This window comes from Schistocerca piceifrons, chromosome 1, assembly GCF_021461385.2.
Source record: "Schistocerca piceifrons isolate TAMUIC-IGC-003096 chromosome 1, iqSchPice1.1, whole genome shotgun sequence".
In the NCBI taxonomy this organism is placed as follows: domain Eukaryota; kingdom Metazoa; phylum Arthropoda; class Insecta; order Orthoptera; family Acrididae; genus Schistocerca; species Schistocerca piceifrons.
Window position 1 is genome coordinate 385,058,829 of NC_060138.1, and position 19,587 is coordinate 385,078,415.

The following is a 19,587-nucleotide window of genomic DNA, read 5'->3' on the forward strand; positions in this document are numbered from 1 at the left end:
ATCTCTGACCCCGCAGGGAATCGAACCCGGGAACCCGGGCGTGGGAAGCGAGAACGCTACCGCACGACAACGTGCTGCGGACTATCTTATTTTCTTGCCCAGTTAAAAAACAAATCTCATTGCGTAATGCAGCACATTTTACGACACCAAGCACTGTATTTCATGTCTAAGCTCACTGCCTGTCTGCTGAAAATGTTTTTAATGTCGTCAAATCGATTTTGACTGCCTTCATCAGATCGAGTCTAACAGCACACATGACTACTGACTGATACAGAGGCTCCAACAATGACGCAACATTTTCTAGTACTATGGTGCTCTACTCTGATGATCCGCTCTTCATCGCGAGGCCAAAGAAGCAGTCGCTTGTATTAACAGCCAGTGGCGTTCAATTGAGACGTAGGCTGTAATGTAATTAATAGCGAAGCATCACTAGACAATCGTTCCCTTGTGGCAAAACATTTTGGGTGGGACGAGGTGGGGGGAAGGTTAAATGTATTATTCGGTAGCACATTGAAACACAAAGTGCCACCAAAAGGTCAACCGTTAACTGCTGATACGTCTGAGGGACGAAAGGGATTATAAATCATACTGTGTGCGACCTGTGGCTGTTTTATCTTTATATTACACGGTGCAGTCACAATAACGTGGCCACCGCCCAAGTTCGACGTCAACGTGCAGCAACCCTACTCACAGACTGCACGTGGTGGCACAAGCGTGGAGGGTATATAAAGCGTGTCGGGGGACGCCGAAAACAGTGCACAGTGCAGTCGTTGTCGTATTGCGGAAACGGAACGATTTATCTGAAGTCCAGACTGGCATGATCATTCCCTTTATGAAAGCATTTCCGAAACGGCTAAGATTCTAAAAGTTTCGCGTGCCGCCGTGGTTAAACTGTACAGTACGAGGCAAAATGGCGTTATCGGAGACCGCCGCTGACGCAAATGTGGTGCACCTCGGGCCATAGATGACAGGGGCGAATGACTGCTGCGCAGATGCATACAGGCGAATAGATGTGCAGGTTTCGAGCAGCTGACCGCCCAGATGATCCAAGCGGGTACCAATAGTTTCTCCTCGATGACCGTTCACCGACGTTTCTGTGAATGGGCCACCTCAGAAGTGGCCTGCTTCATCCACACATGTTTATTGCTGTTCATCGGTGACGAAGGCTGGAATTTTCATGCCGGTACCGTAGTTGGACATCCACTGAATGGCGACACGTGGCCTTTTCAGATGAATCACGTTCTATGTTTCGTCGGACAAATGATCATTAGTGTGTACGGCTTGAAATGTTAGAAAGCAAACACCATGCATCTGTTATGGTCCGGGAAATGTTTTCGTGGCATTCCCTGGGTGATGTCATCATTATGGGAGGCACACTGGATCAACATAAGTATACGTCTGTCATTGGGGACCGTTTCCACCTTCACATGCAGTTTGTTTTTCCTCACTACGATGGCATCTACCAGCAGGTCAATGCAACGTCGCACACAGCTAGCAGTGTCCGTTCGTGGTACGAAGAGCAGCAGGATGAGTTTACTATACACCCCTGGCCACCAAACTCCCCAGGTTAGAACCCAATCAAAAACATGTGAGACCACTTCGATCGGGCTGTTTACGCCAAGGATCTTCGGTCGAGAAACTCAACGCAGCTGACCACGACTCTGGAATCGGCATGGCTTCACATGCCTGTCGATACCTTGTAGAAACACAATTATTCTTTTCCTGCACGTCAGACAGCGGTCTGCGATGAAAAAACTGACTGTTCAAACTGTTGATAGGTGATCACATTAATGTGACTCTTTTGTATCCCGCCTGGAAGGCGGCGCGTGGGTCTTCTCCTGAGATCTGCGATATAGGGCGAATGAAGGAAGCGAGTACGAGCAGGTAGGTAAAGCACTTCGGTACTGCAAGTAAAGTTAAAGCACCTTTACTGGAGTATAAACATACACAAACGCATTACTTAACTTTTGGTACAGATGAGCATCTAGGTGCGAAGCCGTTCATATATCAAAGCGAACAGTTACTAGAAGTTACAAAGGCAAAGTCTGTAATGGCTAGCCCCCCTACAAGTAGAAGCTAAGTTGCTAGGTCGTCTGCTCTTGATCAACTGAGCAGAAAGTACAGCGACGCTCGTTCAGCTCCACAGTGTGGGCTAGAGGGCGCTGTGGTCGGCGTAGTTCGTCCGCTCTCATAGTGCCAACCTACTAGCGTGCACTTACGCTGTGATATGTGGTATCGGAACTATCGATACCACAGTGACTAGGCAGCGTATTTACACTGGTTGCTGTGTTTCCGGAAGGCAATGCCTGCGTTTGCTAACGGTAAAATACAATACCGCTTTAGCAAGTTACTTGTTACAATTTGCTGTACACTTTTATCTCTTAAGTGGTGTTTTAGGCGTCGACCATGAATTAGAGTGCAATAATGCACATATTTCTGCAGATAATTACAAATTCTTTCAAACGCTCCCATATCGTCTCGTATATCTTGACTGCGAAATTCCATGCTCCAGTTCTTTAACCGTAAAGACGGGAGTGCTTTGCACCTCGCTTCTGAGATCCCCAAGACAGAAAAATCCAGAGAATGAAGGTCAGGTAGTCTTGGAGGCCGAAGTAAGGGTTCTGCTCGACCCATCTATTTGTACCACAATATTGCGTTAGACGTTGTCTTCCATCAGCAGTAAAATGCGCCGGTGCTCCACCGTGTCTGTACTACATTCCACAACCAAGAGCTGTGGTCATGAAGATGTGCTTTTTAAGTATTACTAACAGTACGAAGCAGAAACGATTAAATATTCTTCTATCAAGCTAACTAGTTGGACGTGGATAAGGTAAATTAGTTTGATAATGGTTCAAATGGCTCTAAGCGCTATGGGACTTAACATCTGAGGTCATCAGTCCCCTAGACTTAGAACTACTTAAACCTAACTAACCTAAGGACATCACACACATCCATGCCCGAGGCAGGATTCGAACCTACGACCGTAGCAGCAGCGCGGTTCTGGACTGAAGTGCCTAGAACCGGTTGGCCACAGCAATTTGATAATGAATACATTCCGTTTCGAACTGTGATTTATGACAGAATGGGTAGCTAATACTCAGAGCCTAATGAGAAGACATTCAGATGTAGCATCTATTAATGGCGAACTAAAAAGAGAGATAACATTCGTCTTGCAGTTTCATAAAATGTTAATTTAGCAACAAGAATAAGGAAGGATATATTTAGGAGCAAATGATGCACATGTTAAGCCCTAAATTACGTGAAATAGGTTTAGAACTACCAATAAGGTAAACAACCTATCAACGTTTCACTGGCTAACACCACCCATTACTAAGGGGCTTACGATCTAATAATGTTGTAAACAGTTCCCATCAGGTGAGAATAATAACGAGATTAGGTGGTTTTTATTACAATGAAGGAAAGATGAAGCAGTTCTGGCAGTATGATATCTTCCCCTGATTTAAATGCGAATAATGCTGTGTTCAACAAATGCAGTTGGCGTCAAACTTGTAAATGTAGCAAGAAGAGAACCCTCAACCATCGATGTAGTTACTGTTGCCAGTGGCTTGCTTGCACGCGGCAAGTATACAGACTCGTTATACTGACAAATAGGATGACGCAAAAGCTATGGCAAAAACAAATGGCAAAACAGATTAGCAACGCGGTTTAGCAACAATTTATAGCGATTTATTTATAGAAGTTTTAGAATACTGTACTGGAATATGAAGACTCTGCGAGTAAGGTGTCAGGCAAATCCAACACCTTCCATGAAAACCCTGACATGATAGCAAATCCGGCAGTGTGTCACATAGCTCCAAATAAATCCTGGCATTAAATTAACGAGAGTAATACGATCAACGAGTGAGCAAATGGAATACCACAGACTAATACAAGAACGCCTAAATGCATTTCATACCTTCCCACCGTGAAACAGACGCAGTTCCGAGGGGAAAAACGAGAACAGAAGCCGAGAGCAGAATCGTGCAGGCTAGGAGGCCCTACGATAAGGGACGGACACCCACGTCGCCAGCTGACCGCCAAAACCACCCCCCAGCCCATGTTAAAAGATAGAGCCCTCCAGAAGAACAGTATAGATCTTACGATAACACTAAAAGGGCCACACCAGCTGCAAGTTTTAGCGTGAGACTTTTTCGCGTCTCTGTTACGTTGCAAACGTTAAAAACATTGCCCCACCACGAAAAGTATAACGTTTCTCACTGGATAGACAGAATTTTTGTAGGCGGAGCTTAAGGTTAACATTGAGACCCTGATTGGTCAGTTGAAAACACAGCCAGATAACTTTTTTTAAACCAACTTCGGTAAATTGTAGTAAGGAGAAGTTAGGAGAGAGAGTTGCTTCCGAGACGGCGAGGTGCGTGGAGCTGTGCCGCCCGCTGCCCCCTGACGTTGCCTAAACACCGACAAGGTAATGAACGCACGCGATGCCGCATAACAGCGCATAAGGCTTCACTCAGAACTGCAGAAGTCTCATCTGTTACACCCCCTTTTTACGTAATACTAGTTCGATCGTCAATTAAATCTCATGGTGTTCACATTTGCTACTTGAAGTAAAAATCTGAAACGCGATGATTTTTCTGTTATATAATTACTGAGAAGCCACATCAGCCACTGTAATTTACGACGAGTTAAATAAGTAATTAAAGATAATTGATGGTCACTGTAGACCATTTTGATAGTTTTCTCTTTTGTGAAACTTAATTTAAACCTAGATTATAGATGTGATATGGCATAGGTCATCCTTCGATCCATTGTAGAACTTGGAAACCCATTCAGGGAATATTCGTTCACATTTTTGTTGAACGCAGTTGGTTTTTATCATCCTGTATTAAAATATTTCCTTTTATCAATAGTGCAATTTATAAACAATGTTTTGTGAGTAGAATAAAATTTCCAATGGTAAACTTAACTGCTTTTCCGACGTTATTTTACCAGATAACTAAAAATAGGAAAGCCTTGAACCCCTTCCACTAAATTTAGTTAGTATTAAGATTCTTTTACAGGGAGTGCAGTGCAGCTGACGCTGAAATCATTAAGTATTTGATTATATCATCGCTAGTCTCACTGAACTCTTCTGAACTCTACATGTCGTGTGGTCTGGCGTCTCCTTACCAGCAACAGGTCCCAGGTTCAAACTAGTCAATTCCCTAAGAAACACGCTCAGAGCCTCGTTGCGCGAAAGTGGTAGCGAGACACGACTTAGAACAAACAGACACCACGCAGAATGTTAGGTGCGTGGTGATTTAGTTTAATGCTCACTTGTACTGATCTGTCTTTTAAACAGTTTCATAGTGCCTGGTTTCACATTTCTTGACGGCTGTAGATGAGTCCTGAGACATTCGCTGAAACAGTGGTCTGATCCCGCCCGACCATTGTCTTGCGGCCCTACCTGCTCAGTAGAGGCGTATGTTTGCTTATAATCACATTTAGTGAATTGGTGTCTATTGGTGTCCACTTTGGAACAATTTATGTAACGCAAGGTGGATGCGTAATATAGGCGTTTACCATGTACGCCTCCACTGCAGCCTAACCGTAATTATGTTGCACCTTAGTCGTAGGCAGTTCGGAGCCCTTCTGTGTAGGCTATGTTGCGTATCTTTTGGAGGACACAGCAAATAACATACTATAAATTTTGTACAAGGAATTTTGGCGTACCAACAGACTTTCCGGTTATTTTCAGCCAGATCACACTGAGCTGCGAAGGGGTAAAGATACTCTCTACACAGACTGTTTTTGGAGCAGCTTTGCAGTTCATCTACATCATTATATCATACTCCGCAAACCACCCCCCCCCCCCCCCCAACCACCCAACCTGTTCCACTCGCGAATGGCGCATGAGAGGAACGTTCGTCGGTAAGCCTCTGTATTGGTTCTAATTTCTCGAATTTTCGCGTCGTGGTCATTACGTGAGGTGTACAGTGATGTGACGAAAGTCATGGGATGGCGTTATGCACACACACACAGATGGCGGTAGTATCACGTACAGGTGGTATAAAAGCGCAGTGCATTGGCGGAGCTGTCACTTGTACTCGCGTGATTTATGTGAAAAGCTTTCCGTCGTGATTGTGGACGCACGACGGGAATTAATAGACTTTGAACGCGGAATGGTAGTTGGAATCCAGTTGATTTCGGAAATTGTTAAGGAATTCAATATTCCCGAGATCCACAGTATCGAGACACCAAATTACAGGCATTGTCTCTCAGAAGGACGGTTCAGTCGCCAGCGGCCTCCACTTAACAACTAAGAGTAGTGGCGTTTGAGTAGTCTGGTCAGTGCTAACAGACAGGCAACACTGCGTCAAGTAACCGCTGAAACCAATCTAGGACGTGCAACGAACGTATCTGTTATGAGAGTGAGGCGAAATTTAGCATTAGCGGGCTGTGGCAGCAGACGACCTACGTGAGTGCCTTTGCTGAGAGTACGACACTGCTTGCAGCGCCTCTTCTGGCCTCGTGGCCATATCGGTTGGACCCTAGACGGCTGGAAAATCGTGGTCTGGTCAGGTGAGTCCTGATTTCAGTTGATAAGAGCTGACGGTAGGCAACTAATGTGGCGCAGATCACACGAAGTCATAGACGCAAATTGTCAACAACTGTTTAAGCTGGTGGTGGCTCCATAATGGTACGGGCTGTGTTTTGCGTGGTTCAACTGAACCGATAATTGACTGTTAATGGTTATGTTCGGCTACTTGGAGACTATTTGCGGCCATTCATGGACTTCATGTTCCCAAACAACCATGTAATTTTTGTGAATGGCAATGCGCCATGTCACCGGGCCGCAACGTTCGCAATTGGTTTGAAGAATATTCTGAACAATTCGAGCGAATGAGTTGGCCACCCAGATCGCCTGACATGAATCCCACCGAACATTTATGGGATATAATCGAGAGGTCATTTCGTGGAGAAAATCCTGCACCGGAAACACTTTCCTAATTATGGACGGCTATTGGGACAGCACGGCTCAATATTTCTGCAGGGGACTTGCAACGGCTTGTTGAGCCAATCCCACGTCGAGTTACCACACTACGCCGGTCAAAAGGAAGTTCGAGACGATATTAGGAGGTATCCATGACTTTTGTCGCCCCATGGTATGTAGGAGAAAGTAATACGTTGTCCGACTCTTGCTAAATAGTGCTCTCTCGAAATTTTAATAGTAAACCTCTCCGTGATGTATAGCGCATCTCTTGCAACATCCGCCGCTAGAGTTTGTCGAGCGTAACCGTAACGCTCTCGCGCCGATTAAACGATATCGTGACGAAACGCGCCGCTCTTCGTCAGATCTTCTCTGCCTCTATCAGTACTACCTGTTAAGGATCCCGTATTGATGAACAATGCTCAAGAATCGGCTGAACAAGCTCTTCATAAGCCACTTCTTCCGTGGATGAGTTACATTTCCTTAAAATTCTTGCTATGAATCTGAGTCTGGCATCTACTTTTCCCACTATTTGCTTTATATGATCGTTACCCTTAAGGTCGCTCCGGATAGTTACTCCTAGATATTTTACGGCAGGTACTGTTGCTAGCGATTTGTTATCGGTAGTGTAGCTACACAGTACGGCTTTCTTTTCCTATGTATGCGCAGTATGTTACATTAATTTACGTTCAGATTCATCCGCCAGAGATTGCACCTTTCGTTAATCTCTGCAGATCATTCTACAAATCGATACTGTCTTCTGGTAATGCTACTTTATTATAGACAATCGCATCCTCTGCGAACAGTTGTAAAGAGCGTCCGTCGCTTTCTGCAAGATCCTTTATATGTATAATAAATAATAACGGTCCTATCGCATTTCCTTGAGGTACTGCGGAAATTACTTTTACATCTGTGGATTTCGTTGCGTTAAGAGTGATGTATTGAGTCCTACCTGCAAAGAAGTCTTGAATCCAGTATCAAATCTGGTCCGATACTCAGTAAGAACGTATTCTTTTCACTAAAAGACAGTGCTGGACAATGCCAAATGCCTTCCTAAAGTCAAGGAACACAGCATCAACCTGCGAACCGTTGCCTGAAGCGCTATGGTCTCATGGAGGAACGAAAAAAAATGAGTTTCGCAAGATCTCTCTTTGCGAAATCAATCTTGACTTTTATAGAGGAGGTTTTCGGTCTCCAAAAACGTCAAGTGGTTGAGCATAAAACATGTTCCATAATTCCACAACAGAGTGACATCAACGATATAGGTGTATAATTTTGTGCATCGGTCCTGCGGTTCTTCTTGAAAACTGGAATGACCTGCGCTTTTTTTCCAGTCGCTAGGTACCCTTCACTAGTTATCCTTCATGGTTCAAGCGATCTACGGTAAACTGCTCAAATGGTTCAAATGGCTCTGAGCACTATGGGACTTAACAGCTGAGGTCATCAGTCCTCTAGAACTTAGAACTACTTAAACCTAAATAACGTAAGGACATCACACACATCCATGCCCTAGGCAGGATTCGAACCTGCGACTATAGCGGTCGTGCGGTTCCAGACTGAAGCGCCTAGAACCGCTCGGCCACTCCGGTCGGCGGTAAACTGCTGCTAGAAGGTGAGCAAGTTCTTTGGCATAATCTTTGTAGAATCTTATCTGCTCCTGATGCCTTTCCACCACTAACAGATTGTAGCTGTTTTTCTACCCCGCGATCGGTTATCTCAATATCTCCCATTTCGTCGACCGTACGATGCCTCCATTTCCAAAGAAACCGAGTACTGAAAGGTATGAAAGTTACCGAACAGCTCTTTTGGTGTGCTTGGGACCAATAGGTCTTTTGATGAGGTCTGAAGTGGTCGGTTGGCCTGTGTGTGAGATTCTGCTCTTCCATTTGTTGGCACAGACGTACGTCCCGACAAATAATTATAGTCTGGCACTGCAGCCATATTTAGTGGAAATATTCCACACGCCTTGAAACAAATTTAACTGTCGACCGTATCTCCTGATTGGCTGCGAGAGCCATCTGAGACAGATACACCATCTTCACTTCTATCTACGGGTAGGAATCTCTGCCGTCGATTAGTTTAGTTTGATACCTACATATTTTTCAAGATCGTAGTGAAAATACTGCATCAGTATTGTGTATCTAAGACTTAATACTGGAATTATATAACTACACAGTAAAACTTTTCGACTTGCCAGAACAGAGAATCCGATTTTGCTGCGGAACTAACGCGAAAACAACAGGAACACATCTGTAGTACGCTTGTTCACATAGAGCCTCATCACAAGTAGCAAGAGCTGCTCTCTAGCGGCGCATTTCTGAAATACGCGGCTGGTCCGTCTCAGCCACTGGTCAAACTCCACCGGATTTACGCTACTTGTCTAAGGCATATTGAACGACGCGTTTGAATTTAGCGTTTATCGTGCAACTAGGAAAAAAATTTCGATGCTATTGTTCAGAACCAGTCCAAGTGTGTCTACGCATATCTGCTAACGTATTTAATTCAGTACAGTGACGTCTACTAGAGTCGTATAGAGTCATGACCTGCTTTGTTTACATATCTGGGCTTCAAAAGAGCTATGTAACTGCGAAAAGCTTGGGGCTGCCACACAAGCAATGCAGAGGGCCGCAACGCCTCCTACAGCTGCCGGCGAAAGGCCACACAGATCCAGAACAGTTCGGACAGAGCCCGCAGTTCCACAGACTGGAATGGAGCAGCGAGCCAGGCCCTTTCGCCCGCGTCTCGAGAAGAACGCAGAGCAACCGGCGACACATTCCCAAACCCCTCCAGTCTGGCCATCTCACAGTTTTCCCGGGCGTTAGGCTATTATTAATGGTTCGTCACCTCCATTAATGATCAATCTCCACTTACGCTTCTTTGTGAATACCGGATATCACCGCCGCTTTTTCCAGCTAATTCTTCCTCATACTCCACGCGCTCTTTTCGCAGTTCCCTCCGCCTTTCCTTTTTTTTTTTTCTGCGCCCCTCACTTCGTAGAGCACGTTACTTATTCTGACAGATTGCCCCTGATTAAGAGGCGTCACACCAATCCCGAACGGGGTAGTATGTGAGCGCCTGGCACACACACACACACACACACACACACACACACACACACGTGCTGGAAAGCGCTCACCGCGCTACTCTTCCGTGGAAAAAAAATGGGGGAGCAAGGACAGGAAAACACACCCCACGGCAGCATCGTCCTCCCCATTTTTGTTACGAAGTGCTCTTTTGTTGGCGCGCTTTTTTTACATATCTGCTTGAGGTTTACCATTCCAATTATTGTTCCCCGAGATTCTTCTTGTAATACGCTCTTTCATTACGCGCGGCGGACACTTGAGGGCCGCGCGCGCCTCGCCCTCCCCCGCGTGTCCTTCCGCCCCCGCGCCCTCCGCGCGCGCAGCCGCTCGCCCCCGACGGACGGAGCTTCCTCCGCGGATTACACTTAGTGTGTTGACCAGAACGCCTGCGGCGGACAAAAGCGCCAGGCGGCTGAGTAAGCCCCATTTGTCGCCGCTGAGGGCGTAGGTGCGGCAGAGGCGGCGGCGGCGGCGGCGGCGGAGAGGTACGGCTTCGTTACAGAAGACCTGCTCGGCCGTCTCCCGCCGAGCACGGCAACTGGCCGTCTCTGGCGCCCTTACCCCTCCTCGCACTCACACGCGCGCACAGACAGACATGGCCGCGCACACTTTTCCGTCTCCCGTCGCGCCGCCGCAAGCACTGCCCTCTCTCGTTGTCCTCCGGCCGGTGACTTGCACACATTAGCCGACTGAAAAGGCATTCTCGGGAGAAAGTGGGCGAGGGAGCGTTTCCTAAGCGGAAGAATAAAGGGCCGCATCAGCTGTGACGGTGCGCCACGGCACGCTGCACCGTGTGGCTGCGGTAGCGCGACACAAGAGACAGAGCCGTAAAGGTGCTCTTGAGCCGTTGCGTCGCTCTGCGGCTCAAACTTGTTTGCAGGTTTACTTTCATCAGATAGCTGCCTCCTCTCTACTATTTAGTAACAACGAACAAGAGTACTCTTTCTGAGTAATCAGGTCGGGTTGTTCAGGCAACTAGGAATCCGGAAGGCTCCTAGTGCTCAAAGCGAGTACTGAAGAATTTATACGGCGTGAACAAAATATGGAAACATCACAAACACAATACACTGCCATTCCTAATGGCAACGGAAAACCGTTCACCGTCAAACCAGCTTCCACTCGTCTCGGAATGGATAAATACACACGGAATGGATAAATGCACATTTCAGCCGTCTAGTTTCCAACCATATTTTATTTGGCAACCAGTTTCAGCGTTTTACTACGGCATCTTCAGGCCCCTGACCGACGTGTAGGGAGATTCTACCTCGGTTGTGATAAAAACAGGGGCCATCAATACTGGTATTAATTTGGTTTTCCTATTTCGATCGCGTCAACCATCATCTCTATAGCAAAAAACTACACTACTGCCTATTAAAATTGCTACACCACAAATATGACGTGCTACAGACGCGAAATTTAACCGACAGGAAGAAGATGCCGTGATATGCAAATGATTAGCTTTACAGAGCATTCACACAAGGTTGGCGCCGGCGGCGACACCTACAACGTGCCGACATGAGGAAAGTTTCCAACCGATTTCTCATACACAAACAGCAGTTGACCGGCGTTGCCTGGTGGAACGTTGTTGTGATGCCTCGTGTAAGGAGAAGAAATGCGTACCATCACGTTTCCCACTTTGATAAAGGTCAGATTGTAGCCTATTGCAGTTTATCGTATCGCGACATTGCTGCTCGCGTTGATCGAGATCCAATGACTGTTAGCACAATATGGAATCGGTGGGTCCAGGAGGGTAATACGGAACGCCGTGCTGGGTCCCAACGGCCTCGTATCACTAGCACCCGAGATGACAGGCATCTTATACGAATGGCTGTAACGGATCGTGCAGCCACGTCTCGATCCCTGAGTCAACCGATGGGGTCGTTTGCAAGACAACAACCATCTGCACGAACAGTTCGACGACGTTTGCAGCAGCAGGGACTATCAGCTCGGAGACCATGGCTGCGGCTACCCTTGACGCTGCATCACAGACAGGAGCGCCTGCGATGGTGTACTCAACGACAAACCTGGGTGCACGAATGGCTAAACGTCATTTTTTCGGATGAATCCAGGTCCTGTTTACAACATCATGATGGTTGCATCCGTGTTTGGCGACATCGAGGTGAACACACATTAGAAGCGTGTATTCATCATCGCCATACTGGTGTATGACCCGGCGTGATGGTATGGGGTGCCATTGGTTACACGTCTCGGTCACCTCTTGTTCGCATTGACGGCACTTTGAACAGTGGACGTTACATTTCAGATGTGTTACGACCCGTGGCTCTCCCCTTTATTCGATCCCTGCGAAATCCTACATTTCAGCAGGATAATGCACGACCGCATGTTGCAGGTCCTGTACGGACCTTTCTGGATACAGAAAATGTTCGACTGCTGCCCTTGCCAGCATATTCTCCAGATCTCTCACCAATTGAAAACGTCTGGTCAATGGTGGCCGAGCAACTGGCTCATCACAATACGCCAGTCACTACTCTTGATGAACTGTGGTATCGTATGAAAGCTGCATGGGCAGCTGTACCTGTACACGCCATCCAAGCTCTGTTTGACTCAATGTCCAGGCGTATCAAGGCCGTTATTACGGCCAGAGGCGGTTGTTCTGGGTACTGATTTATCAGGATCTACGCACTCAAATTGCGTGAAAATGTAATCACATGTCAGTTCTAGTATAATATATTTGACCAATGAATACCAGTTTATCATCTGCATATCGTCTTGGTGTAGCAATTTTAATGGCCAGTAGTGTACTAATAACACATTGCTGGCCCGTTTTGATCACGACCGAGGTAGAATCTTCCTGAACGTCGGTCAGGTGCCTGAATATGGCGTAGTGAAACGCTGAAACTGGTTACCAAATAAAATATGTTAGAAACTAGAAGGCTGAAAAGGGGTTAATTTGACACCCCGTGTCGAACAGCCGAGTCCCACAACCATTTCTAAAAAGATAGACATACAGAGACAGGATAAATACAGGTGCTGCATTGTTTTCAAGGTATCTTATACCATACTTCCTCAAAAAGAGTTTCAAGTTCAAGTAACGACGATGCAGATGAATAGCGATCGCGCTTCCAACTCTCTCTCAAGTAGACCACAAAGCATCAATAATATTGAGATCTGATGAATATTGTCACCGGTGGAGATGTGACAGTTCATTCTCGTGCTCTCAAAATACGATCTGTGTGGACAGAGGCCCTGTCATCTTGGAATTCAGCATCACAATTGGCGAACAAACATTGTGCTGTGGGAAGGACCTGATCGGCTAAAAATGTCACATAATCATTGACAGTAATGCGACCTCGTAAAGCACCCTTGGTGCCCATGAAATACCACTATATGTCTGCCCAAATCGTCACCGAACCCTCGTCACATTTCAGTCTTTGGTTGTAAGCTCGGCCAGGAATAGCAAAGAGTGTGAAACAAGACTCATCCGACCAAATGACTTTCTTCCATTGCTGATCCGAAGCTCAGGTTTTATAACTTCCGCAGACGTTTTCCTGATAGAAGCATTGGCATCACTTATGAGTGGTTTTGGAATTATAGCTCGCCCTGCAATTTCCCGCTTATGTATCTCCCGTCGTGTTGCTTCTGTGCTGACAGCACTCGTAAGCACGACAGTCAGTTCTGCAGTGGCTCTGTAGCTGCCGTCCTCTGCTGTTTAGTCACAATCCTCTTCAATGCCGGCCTGTAATGAACACTCAGCACACACTTTTGTCAGTGTTGTGTCTTAGCGAACGTTGTTTTTCCGCTCTCCCTATATGCGGTCTTTGATAAGGTGCCTCTCGGAACATCAACAGACACTCCGGCTGCCTTGCTTACGGAAGCACTCACCATACGAGCGCCAACAGTCTTCCAGCGTTCGAATTCAGTTAGCTCCAGCATAACGCACTCACAACTACACACAACACATTTTCGACCACAACTGGCATTTGCAGCGTATTGAGGATATTCCACAGGAGCTGCTCGTGTTTAAAAGCGACAGCACTACTTACAGGCTTCACTAGCATCTGAATTTATGTCCAACCACGCATTTCTATATCTACATCTAAATCTACATTTATACTCTGAAAGCCAACTTGCTGTCTGTGTGGCGGAGGGTGCTTTGCATAACACTATCACTTCTTTCCCCTTTTACTGTTCCAGTCGCGAATGGTTGCTGGTAAGCCTCCGTGTGGGCTCGAATCTTCCTCATCTCTAATTTTATCTTCATGGTCTTTTCTCGAGATATACGTAGGAGGAAGCAACGTATTGGTTGACTCTTCTAGCCATGTACGCTCTCGGAAGTTTAACTGTAAGCCATAACGTGATACAGAACGCCTCTGTTGCTGCGTCTGCCATTGGAGTTGGCTGAGCGACTCCGTGACTCGTTCGTGCTTACTGAATGTAACCGCAAAGAAACGCGCTACTCTTCTTTGGATCTTCTCTATTTCCTCTATCGGTCTTATCTGGCACGCATCCCATACTGCCGAGCAATATTCAACTACTGGTCGAAAGAGGTTTTGTAAGCTAATTCCATTGTTGATTCACTACATTTTATGAGAATTCTTCCAATGAATCTCAGTCTGGTATCTACCTTACTTGCTGTTAATTTTATGTGGTCTTTCCACTTACAATTGCTCATAAGCATACTCCTAGATATTTTATGGAAGTAACTGCTTCCAGTGATTGTTATGCAATTTGGTAATCACACTAAAACGGCCTTTCTGCCTTGCGTTGTTTCCATGCTTCTGTCTAACCACAGTAAGTTCGTAGGCTGTCGAAATAATTAAACGTCCTAACATGGTTCTACAGTATCAACAAGCGACTAAATCAGCACTGTCGACGGTATAAACATCTCGCTGCAGGGAAACATTAACCCTGGATGCCAGCTACCAATCGTTCTTGCGTACCAGTTACCTGCCAGGGAAGCACAGGCCTACCGTAAAGCCTACCTCGCATAGAAATCTTCAAGTCAAACTGTCCAGTGGAATCGCAGATACGAGATTTGTAGTTATCTGACAAAAGAAATAAGACAGTATGCGAGGACAACTATACTTATAATCTACTAGTTATTCGCCTTGAAAAGGGCTGCTGCAAAGACTGTTGAAGCGTCAGTGGTTTAATTGTTCAGGGTTTCATAATTACGCTGCCTGATACCTAAAATTATTTTACTCACAAAGACTACTGAAGAATTCTGAAAAAGAATATCAATCGGCCTAATAGCTCAGAAGTTTTTAGTGTTCTTCAACAAAAGCCATGTAAGTGTATATACACAGGTTGAACCCAGACAATGGGCACAAAATTGGGAAGGTCGTAGAGGGATTTTTCTGAGGACTTCGATGTAACAGACCCCTAGTACTCCGGCAACTCTCCACAGTGCATTCGGATAGCGCAACTGGGCAAATGTCGATGGTATTTGCTGTGTGTCTTATTTGGAAACATCTACGACAAAATGTCTACATTTACATGATACTGCGCAAGTCACAATTAAGTGCCCGGCAGAAGGTTCATCGAACTACCTTCAAGCTATTTCTCCACCGTTCCAGTCTCGAAGAGCACGCGGGAAAAAATGACACTTAAATCTTTCCCCGCGGGCTCTTTCTTCTCTTACTTTATTATTATGATCATTCCTGCATATGTAGGTGGGCGTCAGCGAAATTGTTTCATTCTCTCACGATACTCGCTGTTGGCAATAGTCATGCCTATTGCATTCTTCGCCCTCAAACTAGCGTTCAGTTCTGCTCGGTTCTGACTCGCGTTTGTTTTTTTAACTGTTTTAGCCGTACGTTAACGGTGGTACATAGTAGTATGGATAGGTTTCCTAATACTTCGTGTATGGGTTTACTAACGCAATGAAAGAACAGTACAATGACGCTGCGATGACCTGTTGCCGTACAGACGGCAACTACATCACAGTACTTTTGTATCTGCACATAAGCGTCTATTTTGTGTTTCCGATGTGCGTTTTGATTCAAATGGTTCAAATGGCTCTGAGCACTATGGGACTTAACATCTATGGTCATCAGTCCCCTAGAACTTAGAACTACTTAAACCTAACTAACCTAAGGACAGCATACAACACCCAGCCATCACGAGGCAGAGAAAATCCCTGACCCCGCCGGGAATCGAACCCGGGAAGCGTTTTGGCGAGTGCACATTACAGGCTTAACACTGTTCTGAAGGTATTTTCACACAAACAACATTAATTAGGATAACAAATCGAGTAATTACATTGTTATTGTGTCACAATACACCAGAGATCATGGATTCCTTACGCGAAAATACTCAAAAAATACACCTGAAAAATCTTCAAAATTTTATGGGTAGAGTTCCGGTTCGCGCTGTATAAGAAAACAGCATCTTGACGCAGGCCTCTAGTCACAGTGGCCGAAACGTTGCTCTAAGCAACAACATACCCGGAGAAGTTTTATTGAAGATTACAACGGCTACTGAATCATAAGTTTGTACAACGAAAAAGAAAGTTGTATCCTTCAGCACTGTAATAACTGCTTGCCTGGGCCCCATTGTTGTTAAAAAAATGGTTCAAATGGCTCTGAGCACTATGGCACTATGGGACTTAACATCTGAGGTCATCAGTCCCCTACAACTTAGAACTGCTTAAACCTCACTAACCTAGGGACATCACATACATCCATGCACGATGCAGGATTCGAACCTGCGACCGTAGAGTGTAGTTTTACACTACGGTGAAGTTTCAGCATTCTCTCCGGCACCGATAGGGCAAATGAGTTAAATTAGTTGAGCAGTGGTTTTAGTTTACCACCTTTGTCATAACAGATAAGTCACTGCAATGTCACACCGTTCACATAGCTGAGGATGTTGTTGTGGTCTTCAGTCCTGAGACTGGTTTGATGCAGCTCTCCATGCTACTCTATCCTGTGCAAGCTTCTTCATCTCCCAGTACCTACTGCAACCTACATCCTTCTGAATCTGCTTAGTGTATTCATCTCTTGGTCTCCCTCTACGATTTTTACCCTCCATGCTGCCCTCCAATGCCAAATTTGTGATCCCTTGATGCCTCAAAACATGTCCTACCAACCGATCCCTTCTTCTAGTCAAGTTGTGCCACAAACTTCTCTTCTCCCCAATCCTATTCAATACCTCCTCATTAGTTACGTGATCTACCCACCTTATCTTCAGCATTCTTCTGTAGCACCACATTTCGAAAGCTTCTATTCTCTTCTTGTCCAAACTAGTTATCGTCCATGTTTCACTTCCATACATGGCTACACCCCACACAAATACTTTCAGAAACGACTTCCTGGCACTTAAATCTATACTCGATGTTAACAAATTTCTCTTCTTCAGAAACGATTTCCTTGCCATTGCCAGTCTACATTTTATATCCTCTCTACTTCGACCATCATCAGTTATTTTACTCCCTAAATAGCAAAACTCCTTTACTACTTTAAGTGTCTCATTTCCTATTCTAATTCCCTCTGCATCACCCGATTTAATTTGACTACATTCCATTATCCTCGTTTTGCTTTTGTTGATGTTCATCTTATATCCTCCTTTCAAGACACTGTCCATTCCGTTCAACTGCTCTTCCAAGTCCTTTGCTGTCTCTGACAGAATTACAATGTCATCGGCGAACCTCAGAGTTTTTACTTCTTCTCCATGAATTTTAATACCTACTCCGAATTTTTCTTTTGTTTCCTTTACTGCTTGCTCAATATACAGATTGAATAACATCGGGGAGAGGCTACAACCCTGTCTCACTCCTTTCCCAACCACTGCTTCCCTTTCATGCCCCTCGACTCTTATAACTGCCATCTGCTTTCTGTACAAATTGTAAATAGCCTTTCGCTCCCTGTAATTTACCCCTGCCACCTCCAGAATTTGAAAGAGAGTATTCCAGTTTACATTGTCAAAAGCTTTCTCTAAGTCTACAAATGCTAGAAACGTAGGTTTGCCTTTTCTTAATCTTTCTTCTAAGATAAGTCGTCAGGTTAGTATTGCCTCACGTGTTCCAACATTTCTACGGAATCCAAACTGATCTTCCCCGAGGTCCGCTTCTACCAGTTTTTCCATTCGTCTGTAAAGAATTCGCGTTAGTATTTTGCAGCTGTGACTTATTAAACTGATAGTTCGGTAATTTTCACATCTGTCAACACCTGCTTTCTTTGGGATTGGAATTATTATATTCTTCTTGAAGTCTGAGGGTATTTCGCCTGTCTCATACATCTTGCTCACCAGATAGTAGAGTTTTGTCAGGACTGGCTCTCCCAAGGCCATCGGTAGTTCTAATGGAATGTTGTCTACTCCCGGGGCCTTGTTTCGACTCAGGTCTTTCAGCGCTCTGCCAAACTCTTCACGCTGAGGATATAGCTTTGGAATAATTTCAGGTGAAACGAACACACAAACTAGTTGCAGGAAGGCAGATCCGACGACGTAGAAGTATGATGGTGAAAGTTGACATCTTGACATTTCAAAAACGTCCATCCACACTCTGATGTCCACACTGCCCAAAAAATTTGAAACCCTCACCCTTCTCCTTTACAGCTCTTAACTCACATTAAGTGACTACCATTTCTTCTTAACCCACTAGGAGTTTTTGCTTCTCAAAAGTGCGATGTGTTAAAATTTTTAGTTTTGGATCCGCTGAGCGGGCCGCGGTGGTCGAGCGGTTCTAGGCGCTCAGTCCGGAACCGCGCGACTGCTACGGTCGCAGGTTCGAATCCTGCCGCGGGCATGGATGTGTTTGATGTCCTTAGGTTAGTTCGGTTTAAGTAGTTCTAAGTTCTAGGGGACTGATGACCTCAGATGTTAAGTCCCATAGCGCTCAGAGCCATTTTTGGTCCGCTGAAGCTCAAAATGAAGACATATAGTTTAAAATAAACGTATTCTACTCTTCCGAAATTACGACAGCGCAAGAAAATGAACAGAAAGTTTAGCTTTCATCGTGATTCTTCATAGCAATGTCTTGTGGTTGTCCCAGTCACGCTTCGTTCGCCGCTTTTTTTTCTTGATCAGTTACTATCGCTCTTAGTGTAGCGTGCAGCATCGATCCACTAACTCTAGCTGCGTAGACTGTAACACATTCGCCAATGAAGACAGAGATCCAGGAAATATAGAATATGTGTATTTTATTTTAGTCTATAGTAGCAAAAGATTTGTCCTCAGATTATCGATTTCGGTCAGTGATGACCATCTTAAGATCTATTTAAAACAAGAAATAAAGAAACAAATTCTATAACCAGTTTTTTCTCATCTTCAACGAGTCCTTTAGCTCTCTTCAGTTTTCTCTTCCTCTCGTAATTCTTCTTCAGTTTTACCTTCTCAGGTGTTTTTTGACCTCATCTGAAATCTCCTATTTTCTCATTAACGACAGCTCCAGCAATGGTAACCCATATCAGGTCCGATCCGTAATGCTCACCAGGTAGTCAGAGATTAAGGACGATATGCGCATCAAGAGAGAAAAATAACAATTGTACGCGCTTGTTGCCTCATTGATTAATGGAAGAGACTCTCGCAGAACAATATGTCTTCATTTGAAGTTCAGAGCAAATAATCCAAACATGTTTTCATATTCATAAGAGGAAATAATTTTTGAAACTG

At 45.1% G+C, this 19,587-nt stretch overlaps 1 long non-coding RNA gene across 1 annotated transcript in view; it reads right to left on the bottom strand.

Moving 5' to 3' along the window:
* Positions 1–19,587, bottom strand: part of LOC124760687 — a 229,986-nt gene that overhangs the window by 124,463 nt on the left and 85,936 nt on the right. The gene's annotated exons all lie outside the window — the stretch shown is intronic.